We start from the raw sequence: 18,143 nt of genomic DNA on the forward strand, positions 1-18,143 counted from the left end.
ATATATAATATTAATTTATGATTTTAAAAGAGTTTATATAATAACTAAAATGGATTAAAAAGAAAATTCGCCAAAAACCTCGGCTGTCGTGACTTGAACCCGCGCCGGCAGCCTACCACCATAACACAAATCCACCCAACAACCAACTGTTCTACTAAGATGGTTGTTTAAAACCTATGACTGTTAAAATATAACATTCATCCCAAAACCCAGTTAATTCACATAAACCCGAGAATCGATAAATCGTGTTAACCCGTTTGCGTTTAGTTAAATAATCATAAGGTTAATGCATAGTAGAACCCGTCGATCAATACTACGTATTTAATTACCTTTAACAAGCTGGTTGTATTGATGGTGTATTTGATCACGGCAGATGACGAAGACGAGGTATAAGAACACGATACAGCAGCTCATGTCAATCTAAATAGTATTAGGGGTTTGATTCGAGACTAGTTAGAGATGGTTTCTCCAGGTTTAATTGAATTGTGGTGTATGTTATGGTGTATAATGATGAAGACGTATACTTTTTATAATAATAAGATCGATACATGTCACAAACGATCGATGTTTCCTAATCAATGAGGTCAGTAGGCCGATTTTTGGCAAGATTATCAAAGTAATGATTCAATTTTCATACTATCAACGAAAATTACGGCTCAAGAAACAAAACGGGACTTCGGTTGCGTGTTTGGGGCACGAATACGGGTAAACGAGTAAGGGTTAATGGGTCAAAAGACATAATAATTTACATGTTTGCAGTTTGGTCCTTGGAATATGGAGATGGATACAAAATGGGTTAATAGCTTTTGTTTGGTTCAAAATTGCCAAAGTTTATAAGTTTATAAGTATGTTTAAAATAATTAGTTAAATATATAGTTAATTTACTCGATAAATGCGGTAAAATTTTCCGAACAACGAATTGGGCCGGGTTTTACTAAAAAAAATATGAATTTGAAAAGTTCGAGTTGTTACAACACGTAAAGTAAACAACAACAACAACAACAATAATAATAATAATAATAATAATAATAATAATAATAATGCACACATGACCTTTGATTGGACAAGACACTTTTACCTTCACCAAACTCTCTACAACTATTTTGAAGTCTAGAAAGGGCCATTCATCCTTCTATCAAATTCCTTGCCAACCTTCTTAAGCAAAGAAATAATAATATGATCAACAACACCTCAATAACTACATCAGTCTCCAAGATATTTTTGGCTATTGGAATCACCATATATAAAACGTATGTTTACCTCATGACTCACTCCCATAAAATAACTCTTAACCAAAGCAATCTCCGGCAACTCTCTAACCACCTCTGACTCACTTTCTTTTACACACAAAAACACAAAGCCAACACCACGCTAGCCATCTCCACTACGTAGCTACCTCCACACGCCACCTCTAGCTAGGCCACGAAAGTCCGCGCCATGCACACACCCCATAATTTCCGGCAACCGTTCCTTATTCCGACATGTTACTCGGCCCAAACCTAAGGTAAAAACGTAACCTTGTACCCTTTTATTTGTGTTTATTATAGATATAAATGCACATTTACTCAACCATGCTATATATATAATTGAGAACAATCCATTTAGTCACCTAGTTTCTTTTTGGTGGTTTATAGAAAGACACATTTTTAAAACATGGACACATATATGATATATTTAAAGTTAGTTTATTAACCATTTGTATCTAACTTTGCAAACTAAACCATTAATACGATATATAGTATACTATTTTGCTCTATGTTATGTTGAAGTTTGTTATTATTAAATTAAACTGCTGATTTTTGTTTAATAATAATTTACCCACATTATTTCTTTAATAGAATACATTAAATTATTAACACATTATACATTTAAGTTATTATATAAGTGTTATATTATATGAAATGTTATAAATATACAAAATGATAAAAGTTAGATGTAATGATTATTAATAAGTTAAATAAATATAACTTCATAAATTGTGAATCTGATGGAAATGATAAATCTATATAAAACCCGACATATTTAAATATGAACATAAAATACTATTAGTGAAGAATCATATGGAAATAAAGGATAATAAAATGTCTACAAGTCGTAGATAGCCACTGAAAGTTAGCGAAACAAACTAACCAAGATGCCATATTTGAATCTAATATGTATATATGTTTAAATACAACTTTATTATAGGATTCCGTGATCGTCATGACGTAATCTATTATATCAGTATTTTGGTCACCACTTAAGGTACGGATAGTCTATACCCCTTTCATTTGATACGTGCCGTTTGGCCTTCGGGCATCTGATTCCGTATTTATATATATTTACTCATCAAGCTTCCGTTTTGAATATGTTTTTAGAAAACGTTTCACATATGTCATTAATAGAAAATGATTTATGAAATATGTTATTTACATGTTTACGAGTTTGCATGCATGTTTGCGAGTTACATGTGTATGACTTTACGAGTTTACCCATCGACATGGTTTACGGGATTACATGCTTACGAGTTTACAAGTTTACGCATGCACATGTTTACGAACCTACATGTTTATGAGTTTACACATTCTGGAACTTTACCTGTTTATGAGTTTCATGTGTTTGTGAGTTACTTTTTTATGAGTTTAAAAGTTTACACGTCAACATGGTTTACGGGATTACATGTTTACGTGTTTACAAGTTTACGAATTTACATGTATACGAACTTACATGTTTACAAGTTTGCATGTTCTGATTGTTTACAGTATGTTACAAGTTTGCAAGTTTATGAATGCTTACAAGTTATATGTTTTGAATAATTACAAGTTTGCTATTATGTTTATATCTGTACATGTATTTTGTTACCCAAGTCTAAACCCTTCTCTATGGGGACCACATACCCATCATTGTGGCATATAATGATGTGGCACCTTCCGTGACGGTGGGTTGAGTTCACGGCGTCTCTGTTTCTGTTTAGTCTTCGGACTGTCTGTTTTGTTCAGAGGCGTATGGATCGATCCTAGGAATCTGTTATAATGCCTGTTATATGGTGAATGTTCGGTGTGATTTGCCCACACTCCATTCACAATATGGATGTATGGATTAGCTACCCTACATCACCTCTGTAATTAAAATGAACCCTCTGGACTTCGGGTAAATCTGCATTTTATGTTATGATTATATTAGTTTACTTAAATGCTATGATTTCTGAAATTTTTAAGCATTTACTTTAAAATTTGAAATACTTAGCCCTTTTATTCAAGTAAAATTAGCCATTTTTATTACCCTCTATCCACTCACTGGACAGGTTTTGCTCAGACGTACTTTTCGTGTTTTCCTTCTTATACGTCAGGTTATCAACATATCTGGGGACGGGTTATGGAAGAGTGCTCGAGAGTATGAAAATATTTGTACAACCTAATGAAAAGAATTAAATCGCGCTTCTAAATAAATTGTTAGGCCTTGTAATGTAATTAATTAAACATTTATGGAATTATGTTTTTGATCTGATTTTGTAATAGTGACACGTCAACCCTGGCCAGGTTGTGGTGTTACAACGAGCCGGGTTGGGGTTTAGTCCATTACCTTTATCATAAATAACGAGGATGATAGACGGGACATACTGGATGAGGCTACCCTGGAAATGATCCCTACGATAACATTCTCGCCTTACCAATCGTTTGGGTGATGGTGAGATCGGTAAAAGATATCGACACTATCTTTATGAAGAAAGTTTAAAGATGGGTAAATGTCTTTAGAAGATACTTAGAGAAGCGTTAAACCATTTGAGATAACACATAAATCAGGCCATAAGAAAAAAAACAACATAAATTGACACTTCCGGAGGATAAAGAAAGCACTATGGAGGCCGAATTAAAAGTGTAGCGTAGAAATGATATAAATCCATTACAGTCATCATAAATAACGAGCGAAATGGACTAGGGAGACTTGAAGAGGTTAACTTTTAAATTAGTTTTCCGAATGATATGAGAAATAAGCTTGGTAGCAAACAGGGGCCTAAATTGAGTGTGGCTAAAGTAAGTGTGACAATCGTCAATTTCGAGTCACTTTTTTTTGTTTTATATTGTAAACTGACCCGTTTTGTAAACCGAAACCTTTGATATAATCAAAATGATGGATTTTATGTTACATTATTGTTTTATACTTGTCGGGTCTCAAAAACACCCTTTTCGGTCCTTAAAATGGTCTTAAAACGCTTAAAAACAACACCGAGGGCCAAAACTGCCAAATTTGAAAGTTTAGATTTTTTCCTTTGTGACCTTATCGCTGCGCTAAAGTCCAGGGGCAGAGACCTTAGCGTCGCGCTAAGGGAGGTCTGCACCAGCAGCACGTTTTTTGTTATTTTTAAGCAAACATGTGACTAAACCAACCCATTTTCATGCAAAACCCTTTATGCTTGACCCTTCCAACTTACCCTATATATACACCACCATTTTCACCCATTAATCCCTGCTACAACACAAAAAACTCTCTCAAATTCAAAGATCTAAAGGTTGTTTTATTAGTTTTCTTGAAGGTTTGACCTCCAAAAGTCAAACTGAGTTATTTCTTTCATTCTAATTAATTTATGTAGTCTTATTAATACTTGTTTATGGTGGTACAACATATATAAAATACACACCCTTTGTTACCTTTGGTAGTTACTTCTCCGACTCCAGTTGGTTAAGTTTTGGACCTCGTAAGGCAAGGCTTCATGGAGGACTTCGTGTTCTTGATATATATACACACACATAATTTGTTGCACATATTAATCTTGTTTAACTTATGCTCTTTTTTTAGTTTGTTTGTCATGTTTATGAAGTTCCATGGTGGGGGTTTGTAGAGACTAACCTCAGTTTAACCGTGAACCAAACTTTTGCTTACTAATTTTGTTAAAATAGTTGTTTAAACATGTTTAATGTTATATTTGAGTTTCAAAAATCATTTTTTACAAGTTCTTTGATATTAAGCATGTGGAATCCATCTATGAACTCGTTGGGAGATGGAAACCGAACCAAACCGAAACTTTTGCTTAAAAGACTTGTTGTTAACTTTTTAATTGTAAAACTTAAATATTTTTCATTTATAAATTATTATACAAGATCTATGATATTTGGGCATGTGGAAACCATCAAGGAACATACTGTGAGATGGAAAACGAACCAATCCGATTTTTTTACTCGCTTAAGACACATAAGTGTGTTTTTAGCTATCAAGACTTGTATATTTCTCTAAAAATAGTTTACAAAATGATTTTAATTCTTTTCTCACCTTATTACTTAACATAGGTTAAGTAAATATTAAGGTTATATACTTTAACCCGGTTTCGGGAAAACTTACATTTTTAAAGGGTTATTGTTATAAATTCTTAAATAGTTACATTTTAAACCTTGAACTTTAATTGTTTACATTTTGAAACAATTATTTTATATAAGGAGCTTCAAGACAACTTTTCTAAATCCAAGACTTTCTTTTATCTAGGTTTCATACGTTAAACCCTTCGTTCCGACAAATCTTCAAATTACCAACTTTTCAAGTTTATTGCTTGAACGTGAGTAACTTCATACCCCGTTTTCTATCTTTTGTTTTGGGGGTGACATTTCATCTTATCTAAACTAAATGTTTTATACTTGGGTCTTAAACCACAAACGTTGTTGTATACTTTACTTGAATAATTGCTCGATTTGGTTTTCTATGCTTATTTGCCTATGTGTTTATCGCTTTTGGACGGTGGTACTATAAATCCTAGACCCTTTGGCAATCCCTCATGGCAAGGTGTCGTTAACGTAATGCAATTAACGATAACTATAAAATCCTAAACTACTTGGCATCCCCTTATAGTTGGGTGTCGCTAACTTGTTAGCGATAACTATTTTATCCAAGTTTATAGCTTTTATTTATTGTTTCGTATACTAGTTTTATGGATTTTCTTACTGTATACTATTGTTTCTCAAACTTATGAATTGATCACCAACCTTTGTGTTGACAAACTTTATTATATGAAATGTTGCAAGTTTGCATCTCGATTGATTCTATGCTTGTGGAGAAAATGAATGTCAAGACCTTTAAGTTATTAGCAATAATGAACAATATTTGATTTGCTATATTTTGTATTGACTATCTCTTGAATATTGTAATGTGACATTTTCGATGTTGTGAAATGAAATGAGTTTGTTAAATATTGTCGCTTTAATTAGTGTCATGCGCTTATGGGCAATCGTTACACCTCGGCATGTTCCGCCGCCTTTGGTCGGGGTGTGACAGATTGGTATTAGAGCTTTGACAATAGGATAGGTGGTCAGACGTAACGATCTAGTATTGTTATGCTTAGGGTCCTATACGTGTGCTTATACGTGTTTACTCTATAATTGATTGTTCATATTGCATGTTATTTATTTATAAACTTGTTTAAAATTCACCAATATCCTACATGTTCACATACACACACTTTCATAGTATTTCCAAGGTATCCTTACCTTAAAACGCAAAAAGTAGATTTTCATTATGTTTTATGGATTACAAGATTAACTTGGATCCCGTTGTTTCAAATCCCTTAAAGGTTGCGTTTATATTGGGTTTGTAGCCATCATAGAAAACGAGACATTATAAAATGACCATTTGACAAAAATATTCCAAGGATCGAAGGTGATTTACTTACTTGGGATGGCTGAGTTATAGTGCTAATTTTCTAGGCCACAAATAATGTTATATATGTCAATTCTTTAAGTAGTCGAATGCGAGCGTTCCGGTCGCCATCCTAATTTTCGGTGTTAAAACAATAGAACTACGGTAGTTCGTGGACTAGTTTTTGACATGACGTTGTATCTCGATTTATTGTGTTATTATTGTTATTTGAGTCTAAAACATGAAAAAGTCGCGGAGGTTCGTGCACATGTTTAGACTCCAACATGGTGTTTTATGAACTTTTAGTGTTGGAATATCAAGTCATGGTGGTTCATGCACGATTTTTCGATTCTATAAATCTCAAATTTTTCAAGCTTTAACCATCTCAAAATCATTTATGTTTTGTTATTTATATACAAAGTTTTATATTTTATCTAACACTAACATCTTCTCCATACTAACTCTATGATTCACAACAAAAAAATGATATCTTATTTTATTTTATACACCCTTATATTCATTTCTTTTTACCCAATACTTATCCCATTTTCTTTATAAATTTTAGCATGCCTCCGTTAAGACGCCAACCGCGCAAGAACTCCACCCGACGTATGGTCGCTCGCGTCGCCAAACAAATGGCCGCTGTGATTCCCGAACTTATAACCCAAATCCAAGATACCCAACCTGCACCCATTGTTGCACCCGTCGAACCCATACCCGCAGCTTATTTGTACAAACAATTTACTAGTGCCAACCCCTCTGAGTTCCGTGGAACCAATTGTGCGACTACCTTGTTGCAATGGTTGGAATCGACCGAGAGTGTGTTCCAACACAGCGAATGCCCCGACGCGAAAAAGACAAATTTCATGTCAAGCATGTTTAGAGAAACCGCTCTAACATGGTGGGGTAGTGTCATGCACCTCCAAGGTTCGGATACGTCAATGGCTCTTCCATGGGCCAATCTCAAGGTGCTTATGATGAAGAAATTCTGTTCCAAACACGAGCTCCAATAGCTTGAGGTAGAATTTTGGAACCTAAAACAAGAAAGTGGTGATAACGCTGCTTACTCACTTCGCTTCCATTGTGGAGCATCCTTGTTCCTCATTTGGTTACCCCAACCGAACGTGAAATTGATAAATACATTGGGGGTTTACCATTGCAAATACGGGACTCCGTCATGAGCAAACCTGTGAACCTTGAGGAAGCCACCACTTTAGCCTGTGCGCTATCGGAAAATCATGTGAAGGCGGGTACCCTAACCCTCAAGAAAGCAAGTGTGAAAGCCAAGCCCGAGCCCGCACCGCAAGCCAAGGTTGAACCCGCACCACAAGCCATTAACTACTTCAACTCATCCCGTCACAACAACAACAACAAAAAGAAACCCAAAACCAACTACCGAAACTATGCCGTCACCCAACCTCAACCACAACAACAAACCCAAACCCTTCCTCAATACCGAAAACCCTATGTTGGAAACGCCCCGCTATGTAACACTTGCCAACTTCACCACCCACCAAACATGCCTTGTCGCCATTGTACCATTTGTAACCGACTTGGCCATCTCCACACCACATGCCGATCCACCCAACGAACCCAACCTAAACAACCAAACCAACCAAGAACCTTTCCCCAAAATACTCAAAACCGATATGCACCCTACCCACTAAACCAACCTCAACAACCCCGAGCTTGCTTTAATTTTGGTGATCCAAACCATTTCCGCAACAATTGCCCTCGCCTAACCTTTGCCAACCAAGCCCAAACAGTGAGCATACCTTACTACCAAACCCAAGCCTACCAAGTCCAAACCTATTAACCTCAACTCCCCCAACTCAATGCACCAATCATCCAACTCATCCAAGCAATCTAAGCACCACCTCCACCTCCCAAACAAGCACCACAAGTCAACCATAGCAACCAAGGGCGAGCTTTTATGATGAATGCAAATCAAGCTCAAGTGGCGAACTATGTCGTTAACGGTATGTCTTTGGTGAAATATCATTTGGCTTCTATTTTATTTGATACGGGTGCCGATAGAAGTTTTATTTCTTTGAAATTTTAGTCGAAACTTGCGATGCCGCGAACTAAGTTTTCCCGGCCGTTCTCTGTTGAAGTCGCCAATGGCAATTCTATTACCATTGATTCCATCGTCTGCGATTGTTCTCTTATTCTTTCTAAAATACCAACTTAATTAATTATACGGTTAATTAACAAATATATATTTAACAGTTAGCCGAGCTCAGTTAAAGAAGGGAATAACGATTAACGGCGAGCGTAACAGGATCTAGGTGAGTCTCTTGCCCCATTTCTGTGTTATGTTTTCGGGGCTGTGTGCATACTCGATGTGTTGTTAATACATTTATCCTAAGTGATAAGTGTATGCCTTATGTGATTATGTGAAGGTTAGGAATGGTTGCTTGTTAATATGTGAACAATCTTCGGATATTGCACGTGTTGACGAATCTTAATGCTATATATAATGAAGGTATGGTATGTATGTTTATATGTATGAATTTTATAAAGTTAATAAAAGAAGGTTAATGTATGGTTGTATGGTACGAAGAGGGAACCGGGCCCTAATAATACTCGAGGAAAGAGGGAATCGAACCCTACTAATATTCGAGAACTAGGGAATCGAACCCTACTAATATTCGAGGAAAGAGGGAACCGGGCCCTTATAGTACTCGAGGAAGGAGGGAATAAGGCCCTAATAATACCCAAGGAAAGAGGGAACCGGGCCCTAATAATACTCGAGGAATGTAGGGCGTAATGCTGTTTATAACTTAAGATATTAAAGTAAGTAAGGATAAAAATATGAAAGTAGGTAAGTATGTATGTATTGTATGTCATGTGTTTAACTAAAACTCACTCAGCGTAGCTGACTTTTAGTATGCACGAAGGTGAGTAGGATGAAACAGTTTGCTTGAGGGGAACACGTGGCAATTGAATAAGGAGCTGGCATCCGAAGACTCAAGACGATCATTAGTTTATGTTTAAATTTGAAAGACAAGATGTTTGTTTTAAGACAAGTTTTGGGTTAATGTAATGTTTTATGAAAAGTTTTAATATTCCGTGAATGTTTTTATTAACTCTAATAATTAGAACTATGTGAATGAGTAAATCCAACGACCAAACGTGAGGCACCGGTGACGGGGCCTGATGTGCTAAAAATAATCAATAAATATTAACTAAATTAAATAAGTAATAAAAACAAGACCTAAGACTCAACTAAACAAAACACCGAAAAGTGAACCGGTCAATTGTACTAAGCTAAGTAAGTCCGGAATATCGAACCCACAGGACTCTATAAATTACGTTAATTAACTAATTAGACTCGACTTACGACACGACTATTTATTATTAATGTTTTAAGGGGGATTTTTAAACGAATATTAAACTAAGATTAAACCAAGAAAGTAAATAAAGAAGCAAACGAGAAACAAGCAATTAAACACAAGATCGAAACCAATAAGAGAAGGAATCTACCTAGGTAAGATTCCCATGCATCAACAATCATCAAGCAATGGACAAATAACATGGTTATGGAAACTGATTTCTAAACATATTCATCTAACAAAACCCTAAGGACCTTTGATTGAATCAAATGAAATCCCAAAGAACAATTATTAGATTATTAAGCAATCAGTTGAATTGATTTCCGTAAAGTTATCAAATAGAGTTAATTAATAGTATCTAAAGCAAGAAATCTTACGAAACACTAAACCCTAGTTAACTTGATAAGCTAACATGATATCATGAACATGGATCAACACAATAAGCAAGAATATTGTCACTAACTATCCTAGCATGCAATTGACCAAGACACATGAACAACTCCTCACCTTACAGCTATTGGAATTTAGCAAAGCATTTAAAACCCTAACCAACAATTAACAAGCTTCTATGATCTAATAGGCCTATTCAACCATAATAATCAAAACACCAAGTAATGATTAAACATAAACCCTAAATCTAAAGAACATAATCAAAAGATAAAAGATCTATGTGAAGCAATAGTTAATAATCAATCAAGATAATAAATACTTATACGCAACATGAAAACAAAACCAAGTCTTTACTATTAAATCAACAAAACCATAATCAAAACACTATCCATAGCAAGAATCAAGTCAAAAACATGTTCATCAAACCTACGTTGACATGAAGTCTAGCCTAGCATCTTAAAGTCTAAATCAAACAAAACAAATAATAATGAAAACATGGTGAAATAATGAAGAAAGAAAGATTAAAGGCGATAAAACCCGTCTTAAACGTCTAGCTCTTCGCCGGATGTTCTCTTGCCTTCAAAATCACCACAAGACTCGTAAGATAGCTCCAAGAACTCCCAAAATCGTCTGGTGGCTTCAGGTTATGTCAGGTTTAAGTTAAATGTGTTTAAATAACCAAAACAAGGCCCGACAATAAGAAAAAACGAATTAAAAACCCAACAGCAACCCCTAGGCGCCGCGCTAAGGGCTTTAAGCCTTCTGCCTTCGCGCGGCGCGGCGTGCTCTTCCATGACCGGCCCGGTCTGACCGGTTCTCTATCCGGTTCCTTTCTGATGCGTTCCAGATCTCCGTTTCAGCTTGTTTTACCTCGTTTTTCGCCCATTTTAATCACGATCAAATCCCAGAACCTACGAAATATAAAAAACGTTAGTAGTATACAAATCCCGACTAAAAACGAACAAAAAATATTAAAATATTAATTAAAATATACACGGGAAACATAAATATTTAGCATTATATCAAATATCCCCACACTTATTATTTTTTCGTCCCTGAAAAAATTTGATGCAGTTGGATCAAAATCGGAAAATTACAGTCTAACAAACATATAGGTTAATTTTTAAAGCTCAGAAAAACGCAAAAACCGCGATCACCGATATTGTTGTCCACTTAAACCCTGCCTTAATCTTTACCGGGACAAATATGATCCGACAATAATAGTACTCAGTGGTTTACACAATTAAGACCCGCTTATTTTCAACTTTTACCGGACCAGACCACCCCAACTTGACTTCAACCTCAAAATAAGCAGATTTAAAACTTTTTGTTGCTCTATTTTTTCATGAATAGTTAAGACGATTAAGGGTATTGTTTATCCACCTAAGCTTAAGCATCAAAGTCTACCAAGCAGCCATTAGATATTATTAAGGTACAATTAATTAATAGCTAGTGTTCCCCACAACATGACATACCCCTGTTATCAAGCAATACACCGAACCATTACCATAGGTGAGTATGCAAAATTTCATCTGTAGGGCTTACATGTAGCGTGTCCCTTGTGGTCCGTTTCTTAATGGTAATGAGACGCGAGCAAGGGGACCTCACATGGCTAACAACGTGGATGATCAAGTCTGTAATGCATTTGTACTTTTGTACTTTTTGTGATCATGTTTAAAGACTTAAGTGACAGAAAACTGCGGGTTTGCTCTTTTTTAGCTTTATTTTAAATATTCACAACTCCATTTAGAATTATGAATACCCAGATGAATAGACTGCATACAGACCCATATTCTCCGGACCCGGGGCATCCCATCAATACAAGATTTAAGGTTATAAAACCATACGCCAATGATGTGTAAAACACTAAAACTAGCAGTTTAAGATTTATATCACAGGCTACACGGCATACTCTAACGTTAAACCTACCCAAGCATCATATGATAACGTATTCAATTTTTTTTTCAAACTTTTTAATATTTCCACTTTTTCATACCAATAATTGAGGCTTGAGTATGGCTGACCTTTCATCACTTATTTTCTACGGACAAAACGCTTTACCCACAAGAGATTTCCGACCCATTTTATCAAATTGCCATTTCATTCTCAAGGCTGAGCCTACCGACACATCCCAAGTTGAGTGCGCTTTCTTTGATTTATCTCATATTATTAGTAGTTTTAAAAACGTCCGATAAAATCATCATCTCCCACTTTAACGCAAAAACTATACTTCAAGGGACATTTTTTAAACATTTTTCAATTTTTTTAAAATTTTAAATTTTTTCCATTTTTTTAAAATTAAACTACGACTCAAATATCCTATCCCCACACTTAAATTTTGCATTGTCCTCAATGCAAGGATAAGGACGACTTAAAATAAAATAAAAATAAAATTAAAATAAAGTCGGACTACAAAAAACTAAAAATCTAAAAAATAAAAACTAAAGCAAAATAAAAAAATTAACAAGCTAGATAAATGGAAAAGACTTAGCTGGTAATATGCGCATGAAATATGATGCCAAAGTCTTCTTTCATTAATGCCCTCAAACTGCGAACGTGCTCAACAAATGGTAACTCCTTCTTTCACGAACGTAAGCGGCAAAAACATAACAAGCATATCTAAAAATATATCTTATCATAATGATAGATGTTAAGCAATTAAAGTACTTCACATCAACCGACAAATAAATCATGAATAATTAGCAGCAAATAATAAATAAAACATAAAGTATACGGCTCAGCTGCTCCATCATCCCCATACTTGTTTAAAACCATATCTTACCAATCATCTCATAAGTAACCTGGGAACAACCTGCAAGTAAGAGAAGAAACACCCGGCAGAGCAAAGAAGTAAAAAAACAAAATAGAATAAAAAGATAGTACCCGGGTTGCCTCCCGGGAAGCGCTAAGTTTACAAAACATCTTCAGCCAGACTTAGTCCCGAAACCTCAATCAGGAGGCTTCTCCTTGATCCTCTTCTCATTGGTGCTCCTCAACACTCTCCTCTTATAATCAGTTGGGAAGAAACTAATTTCCAAACACAAGTAGGCCCAGAAATACGCATTCGGCTCGATCCACCCATTATTAAAATTATGAAAATACGACCAATTCGGCACACTTTGATTCCCGAGCCCGAATATCTTCCTTCTTGGGGCTCTTGATTTACGTGGCGATCCACGAACAACTATTTATAAAAACATATCCGCTTTACCACGCCGTTGCGGATGATGTTTCACAATGAGATGCAGTTCTTCATTTTTCAATCCTTCGGATATCTCTTGTAATTCCTCTTTGACGTTTAGTTTGTTAACCGGCTCCTCGAATAACAAAATTTCAAGCTCCTCAATATCTCTTTCGGGGTTAAAATTTCTCTCATCTATATCAGCTGAACCAACCAAATCATCACTAAATTCATCCTTAAACTCGTCCTCCCAAGAGGGAATACGCTCCTCTGTCTTATCCTGCAACCCAACATCCTCAAACTCGACCATCGGCTCATTAAATTGTATTTGATACTTTACGCCTCGCCGAAACTCATCCATTATATCTGAAAGTGGTGCTTTTGGAATAATGCTATGGGTGACACGTAAAATATCATATAATATCTCTTCTGGATGTGGTATGTGATCCATCATTGTGCCAGATGAGTCTTTACAACCGATAATATTCCCCATCCTATCATACACCACGCAGAATTTAGGCTGATAGCTATTTTATCTAGGTGGTCCATAATTGCCTGTATTTTTGACTCCCATATGCTTAAACCTCTTTGATCTTTATGAGAATTTCCTTCAACTCTGGCCCGTAGTAACAATCCATGAAGATCACTACAAAGATAAACTTAAACAGAAAAGGATCACGAGCACCAAATAATAGTAAAATAAAAAAATATTAAAGAAAACTAAACTAATTAAAAGAAATTAAACTAAACTAACTCCTACGACTCAAAACAAACTATAAAAAAAAATAAAAATAAAAAGAAAAACTACTTAGACTCATACGATTCAAACGAAAATAAAACAAATAGCACGTATGTAGCAAGTAAGTCTAATCAAAACTAATAACGCAATTGCCAAGAGTCCCCGGCAACAGCGCTAAAAACTTGATGTGATAAAAACAGTCAATAATTATTAACTAAATTAAACAAGTAATAAAAACAAGACCTAAGACTCAACTAAACAAAACACCGGCAAGTGAACCGGTCAATTGTACTAAGCTAAGTAAGTCCGGAATATCGAACCCACATGACTCTATAAATTACGTTAATTAACTAATTAGACTCGACTTACGACACAACTATTTATTATTAATGTTTTAAGGGGGATTTTTAAACTAATATTAAACTAAGATTAAACTAAGAAAGTAAATAAAGAAGCAAACGAGAAACAAGCAATTAAACACAAGATCGAAACCAATAAGAAAAGGAATCTACCTAGGTAAGAGTCCCATGCATCAACAATCATCAAGCAATGGACAAATAACATGATTATGGAAACTGATTTCTAAACATATTCATCTAACAAAACCCTAAGGACCTTTGACTGAATCAAATGAAATACCAAAGAACAATTATTAGATTATTAAGCAATCAGTTGAATTGATTTCCGTAAAGTTATCAAATAGAGTTAATTAATAGTATCTAAAGCAAGCAATCTTACGAAACACTAAACCCTAGATAACTTGATAAGCTAACATGACATCATGAACATGGATCAACACAATAAGCAAGAATATTGTCACTAACTATCCTAGCATGCAATTAACCAAGACACATGAACAACTCCTCACCTTACAGCCATTGGAATTTAGCAAAGCATTTAAAACCCTAACCAACAATTAACAAGCTTCTATGATCTAATAGGCCTATTCAACCATAATAATCAAAACACCAAGTAATGATTAAACATAAACCCTAAATCTAAAGAACATAATCAAAAGATAAAAGATCTATGTGAAGCAATAGTTAATAATCAATCAAGATAATAAATACTTATACGCATCATGAAAACAAAACCAAGTCTTTACTATTAAATCAACAAAACCATAATCAAAACATTATCCAAAGCAAGAATCAAGTCAAAAACATGTTCATCAAATCTAGGTAGATATGAAGTCTAGCCTAGCATCTTAAAGTCTAAATCAAACAAAACAAATAATAATGAAAACATGGTGAAATAATGAAGAAAGAAAGATTAAAGGCAATAAAACCCGTATTCTTCGATCTTAAACGTCTAGCTCTTCACCGGATGTTCTCTTGCCTTCAAAATCACCACAAGACTCGTAAGATAGCTCCAAGAACTCCCAAAATCGTCTGGTGGCTTCAGGTTATGTCAGGTTTAAGTTAAATGTGTTTAAATAACCAAAACAAGGCCCGACAATAAGCAAAAACGAATTAAAAACCCAACAGCAGCCCCTAGGCGCCGCGCTAAGGGCTTTTAGCCTTCTGCCTTCGAGCGGCACGGCGTGCTCCTCTATGACCGGCCCGATCTGACCGGTTCTCTGTCCGGTTCCTTCCTGATGCGTTCCAGATCTCCGTTTCGGCTCGTTTTACCTCGTTTTTCGCCCATTTTAATCACGATCAAATCCCAGAACCAACGAAATATAAAAAACGTTAGTAGTATACAAATCTCGACTAAAAACGAACAAAAACTATTAAAATATACACGGGAAACGTAAATATTTAACATTATATCAGGGCATTACAACATCCTCATTAGTTCATTCGGGTCGGGAAAAAGTTTAGTCAAACGAAGATTAATTCCGCACTTTTTGTTTACCGTTTGTGGCTAGGTGGTCGTTTTTCCTAACAACATGATAAAAACCAATGAATATCAACTTTTGTGGCCTAAACAAATTCCAAAACTCCCAACACATGTGACTTTCACATTTTGAGTTTACCAAATTATTAAATTGACAAAATTATCTTTTCCGTGTTATCTTTCTTTGACAATCAATTCCAGTTGACGTTTTATCTTTGACAATCAATTCCAGTTGACGCTTCTCTATTTTTTATGTGAATAAAAAAAATTCTAAAATAAATAATAATATAGACAATAAATTATATTAAATGATTATTGATTATTAATATTAATTTATATTATTTATATTATTAATTTTTCATTATTCGTTATGACGTATTTAACCCTAAACCCAAATCAAGTATCCCCTCTTTCACGCCTTGATATACATCTATTTATACATCTCGAATCCCTTGTAAAGTTATATATATTTAATGTTTTGGTTTCGGTTTAGTTCGTGCTTCGTTCATCTTTTATTATTTAAGGGTTTGAGTCAAGTTTATTTGATGTTAATCGTGTTTTAGATCTTTTGGTGTCTTGCATGTTAAACTTAATTCTTTCTATCATTTCATGCAAAGTTTATGTTCATTTTGATCGTCAACGGTTACATGATTAGGTCACTTAGAATTTTGATTTGTTTTCATATAGATAGTGGCTTGAGAGTCAAGGAAAAGAAGTTCTAGAAGTTTCCTATCGTTACTTGGAGTTCAAGAAAGAAATCTAACAAGTTATAGCAATAAATAAAAGGCAAAAATTCGAAATCACTTCCTGGGGCAAGCCGCGCCGCGCGACCGGGGGAGGCCAAGCCCGTCGCGCGGCGTCTAGAGGTTCTGGACAACCATATTTTGCGTTTTTAAGGCCCAGTTCGTTATATATATATATATGGATGCAAACCTAAATGAATGGACAACTTTTAGGCAGCCGATTTTGAGAAGAAAACCAAGGGTTTTGAGGAGTTTTGAAGCTAGGAATCAAAGAGGATCATCAAGCTTTCATACGAGTGTTCAAGAGTCGATTAAGACGGGTTCTCTCGTTCTTTTTCATTGTTCTTGTTCATTATCTCTCATGTCTTGCTTCTTTGTTTTCAATACTTGTTTGTGATTGTTTTTAATACTGATTCTAGGCTAGACTTCATGTCTACCTAGGTTTGATGAACATGTTTGACGCTTGATTCTTGCTTTGGACTAATGTTTTGATTATGGTTTCGTTTTATTAATAGTAAAAGACTTGATTTTGCTTTCATGATGCGTATAAGTATGTATTATCTTGATTGATTGTAAGTATTGCTTCACATAGATCTTTTATCTCTTGATTTTGTTCTTTAGATTTAAGGTTCATGTTTAATCATTACTTAGTGTTTTGATTATTATGGTTGAATAGGCCTATTAGATCATAGAAGCTTGTTTATTGTTGATTAGGATTTTGAATGTTTTGCTAAATTCCAATAGCTGTAAGGTGAGGAGTTATTCATGTGTATTGGTCAATCGCATGTTTGGATAGATAGTGACAATATTCTTGCTTATTGTGTTGATCCTTGTTCATGATGTCGTGTTTAGCTTATCAAGTTATCTAGGGTTTAGTGTTTCGTGAGATTTCTTGCCTATGATACTATTAATTAACCCTATTTGATAACTGTAAGGAAATTAATATAACTGATTGCTTAATAATCTAATAATTATTCTTTGGGATGTCGTTTGATTCGGTCAAGGGTCCTTTAGGGTTTGTTAGATGAATATGTTTAGAAATCAGTTTCCATATCATGTTATTTGTTCATTGCTTGCTGATTGCTGATGCATGGGATTCTTACCTAGGTAGATTCCTTCTCTTATTGGTTTCGATCGTGTGTTCAATTGATTGCTTCTAGTTTACTTGTTTATTTATTTTCTTAGTTTAATATTAGTTTAAAACCCCCCTTAAAACATTAATAATAAATAGTCGTGTCGTAAGTCGAGTCTAATTAGTTAATTAACGTAATTTATAGAGTCCTGTGGGTTCGATATTTCGGACTTACTTAGCTTTA

At 34.9% G+C, this 18,143-nt stretch overlaps 1 long non-coding RNA gene across 1 annotated transcript; it reads left to right on the top strand.

Moving 5' to 3' along the window:
- The first annotated feature begins 1,970 nt into the window (after window positions 1–1,970).
- On the top strand, window positions 1,971–2,755 carry LOC143617480 (uncharacterized). Its single transcript, XR_013150841.1, has 2 exons — window positions 1,971–2,451; window positions 2,629–2,755. It is a non-coding gene; the product is annotated as an uncharacterized LOC143617480 (long non-coding RNA).
- The last annotated feature ends 15,388 nt before the right edge of the window (window positions 2,756–18,143 follow it).

Source organism: Bidens hawaiensis, unplaced genomic scaffold (genome assembly GCF_021521415.1).
Source record: "Bidens hawaiensis isolate Kalapana, Puna unplaced genomic scaffold, B.hawaiensis_p1.1 tig00002323_1, whole genome shotgun sequence".
In the NCBI taxonomy this organism is placed as follows: Eukaryota; Viridiplantae; Streptophyta; class Magnoliopsida; order Asterales; family Asteraceae; genus Bidens; species Bidens hawaiensis.